The 3,643-nt window shown below is 39.7% G+C and overlaps 1 long non-coding RNA gene across 1 annotated transcript; it reads right to left on the bottom strand.

The window, feature by feature from the left end:
• Positions 1-1,927: 1,927 nt before the first annotated feature.
• Positions 1,928-3,622, bottom strand: LOC111875097. Its single transcript, XR_002844670.2, has 3 exons — positions 3,199-3,622; positions 2,384-2,621; positions 1,928-2,271 (listed from the first exon to the last, which is right to left on the bottom strand). It is a non-coding gene; the product is annotated as an uncharacterized LOC111875097 (long non-coding RNA).
• Between the last annotated feature and the right edge of the window lie 21 nt (positions 3,623-3,643).

Genomic DNA, 3,643 nt, shown 5'->3' on the forward strand with positions numbered 1-3,643 from the left:
CGCAACTGTATTATGTGTAAACTGAGACGGGCAGTAATGGCCTACACGGCCCATTAGGTTGCCCCACCCCCGTAGCAACAAATCCGTAACAGTGGCGCCCGAACAGGGACTTCATTAGATTAGGTTTATTTCGATTTGACTGAGTAAATAATTTTGAGGACAACTGTTTCAGAGCAAAACGTGGATGAGCTTGGTAGAGGCGAACGCCAGAGGCTCCATAGGAGGGGCCAGTTCAACGGGGCAAGTGTCCAGGGGATGAGGTGCCTTGTTTTGCTCGATAGTAGAGTACAGTCAAAGTAAGTAGCTTGTTAATATAATGGCAATAGCTAGTAAGTTGGGGGGGGGGCCTTCGGGCTATGACGTCATATAGTACGGCGTGGATTCGTAAGCTATGGAAATCAGATTTGGAATGGGAACTGGCCCGTATGAACCTGTCAACAGAAGGCTCTCGGGATGAATTACGAAGGAGGCTTACCGAGTATGCAAGGGCCCATCCCGAACAGTATAGTAGGGTAAATTGGATTTTTCAGTTGGACGAAGTTACGTTGAAAGCCGAGCTGGAGGATTGCGGGTTGGATGTAACTGGGTCTAAAGAGGATTTAACACTCCGCTTATTCCAGTATGTTCGTGACCATTCAGAGGAGTTTTTAGAATTTCCTTCCGATTTAGAGGAGATGAGTCAGGGGGGTGAAGGCTGCCGACCTCTTCCATTAGACACCGTCCGGAAATGGGGCTTGAAATTTACGCTGGACGATAGTGTGCATACCTTCTTAGAAAGGCTGGGAGAATTGAAATTAACATATGACGTCAGTGATGAATCTATGTTATGCACGGTACCTGAGATACTGAAAGGTCAAGCTATATTATGGTTTCAAAATAATCAGAGTACTTGGGATACGTGGGAAGATTTCCTTATTAATTTTAAGGATAGGTGCCTCCCTGTAGAGACAGATGATGTCCTTTCGGAGGATATTCGGGTGAGGACCCAAGGGGCCGACGAATCAGTCGCTGATTATGTAACAGCCATTAGGACGTTAATGAGACGCCTCACTAAAGTGCCGACCTCTGCAGAAAAACTGCGATTGTTGATGAAGAATCTACGCCCAGAAGTGCGGTTGTATATACGAGATTGTGACGTAAATTCGGTTGCGGAACTATTCGCTATGGGTAACAAGTACGTAAACAATTTTAAATGTGTCTCAATTTCCTTATAACTTCAGTCAATCTGATCACATTTACTTAAAGTGATGTCATTAACAGAAAAAAATTATGTCATGTCAATAGTGTGTGTTTCCTTCTACCGTCATGCCAATGGAAGCACCATGAACTCTACTTAAGAACAATGTCAGCTGGAAGATTGGCTGAGGCAGACAGAGAGGCAGGCAGCCAGGCAAGCAAGCAAGCAAGCAAGAAGGAAAAAGAATAAAAAAGCAGGTTTATTCATGCTGAAAAATAGGCATTGAGGCTAAGGCAAGCAGATGCAATTATGCGAGATTCATCAGGCTACTGTCACTTGAAGGAAAAAAAATGCTGACATAACTGAGATATGTTAACTAAAATTCAACATGTACCACATGGAAATTATGACTAAATGAACAGAAGAATTAAGATGACTCCTGCAGAAGAGAATGCTCATGTACTTTACCTCGCAAATGATGGAAGGTTGTAGCGGTATCATTTCCACTGTCACTACGACCACTTATGTCTATCTTACTTACACAGGAGTACATCAATTTTCACCAACACTCTTCACCAGATTCCACTAAATTTGCCTGCTCATTCCGTTTCAATTGTCACATTGCGGCTGACTTCTATTCAGGGGGACACAGGCCTACCACAACCAGCAACTTACAATGTTATATCAGTCTCCAGAATATGGCCCGAAGGACAAGAAATTCACTTGCTTCACAGAAATATATATAGACGCTCGGGTAAATTTAAAAATGACAACTATTAATTACCTTAACTATAAGAGAGAACACTGTAAATCAAATATGTACCTCACAACTATTTAACAGTCATCAAATTCCATTACAATTTAAATCAACAACATCACATTTTCTTATCTTACAATACTAAGTGAAAAATTTCATGCAAACCAAATAGTGAGCATTTTTACTTCCATTGTTCAATGGACGCCACATGCATTCTAGGGAAGAATAATGTAGGCCGCATTCATGGCAGAGTAGGAAGGCAATCATGCAGGCTCAAAGAGGAAGTTACAAGCAGGATGAGGAAGAAAGACAAGTATCACTTCAAGGAAGAACCCATCTGCAAAATAACCACATGTACTTTAAACACAAAATTTAGTGCATGAAAATTAAGTCTAAAAGAGGAGAACTAATATAACTCCTATAAAGTACTTTGCTGCACTTCAGCGTACCTCAAAAATGATATTATGCTGTGGCGGTGACATTTCCACTATCATAAGACACTTGTGCTATGTATCATCACCAGTAACGGATCCATTTTCTTCATATCTCAACAACACAACACATCACTGAAGAATTTCCATATTCATTGTCAGATTAGTTTCATGGCAACACAGTTCACATAAAGGCGATGCAAAGAAACCCAAGCAGCAGTCTCCTTCGAGGTCTTCTAATTCTCCAAGTTTTCACCTGAAGAAAAGAATCAGTCACTCACTCCCTCGAAATACATGACCCTCAAAAGGACATCATAATAATACATATTTAATTACCTTAATAATATAAGAGAACAGTTAATGTTAAATATGTATGTCAAACATTTGAAAAGTGTCTCAATTTCCATTATAACTTCAGTCAAACTGATCGCATTTACTTAAAGTGATGTCATTAACAGAAAAAAATTATGTCATGTCAATAGTGTGTGTTTCCTTCTACCCTCATGCCAATGGAAGCACCATGAACTCTACTTAAGAACAATGCCAGCTGGAAGATTAACTGAGGCAGACACACAGGCAGGCAGCCAGGTAAGCAAGCAAGAAGGAATAAGAATAAAGAAGCAGGTTTATTCATGCTGAAAAATATGTATTGAGGCTAAAGAAAGCAGATGCAGATATGCGAGATTCATCAGGCTACTTTCAATTGAAGGAAAAAAAACGCTGACATAACTGAGATATGTTAACTAAAATTCAACATGACACATGGAAATTATGACTAGATGAACAGAAGAACTAAGATGACGCCTGCAGAAGAGAATGCTCATGTACGTTACCTTGTAAATGATGAAAGGTTGTCGCAGTAACATTTCCACTGTCACTAGGACCACTTATGTGCCTCTTACATACCCAGGAGTACATCAATTTTCACCAACACTCTTCACTAGATTCCACTAAATTTGCCTGCTCATTCCGTTTCAATTGTCACATTGCGGGTGACTTCTATTCAGGGGGACACAGACATACCACAACCAGCAAATTCCCATGTTATATCAGTCTTCAGAATATGGCCTGAAGGACAAGAAATTCACTTGCTTCACAGAAATACATATTGATGCTCAGCTAAAATATAAGAATGACAACTATTAATTACCTTAACTATAAGAGAGAACACTGTAAATCAAATATGTACCTCACAACTATTTAACAGTCATCAAATTCCATTACAATATAAATCAACATCATATTTTCTTATCTTACAATACTAAGTGAAAAATTTCA

The sequence above is a fragment of the Cryptotermes secundus genome, unplaced genomic scaffold (assembly GCF_002891405.2).
Source record: "Cryptotermes secundus unplaced genomic scaffold, Csec_1.0 scaffold3270, whole genome shotgun sequence".
Classification (NCBI taxonomy): Eukaryota; Metazoa; Arthropoda; class Insecta; order Blattodea; family Kalotermitidae; genus Cryptotermes; species Cryptotermes secundus.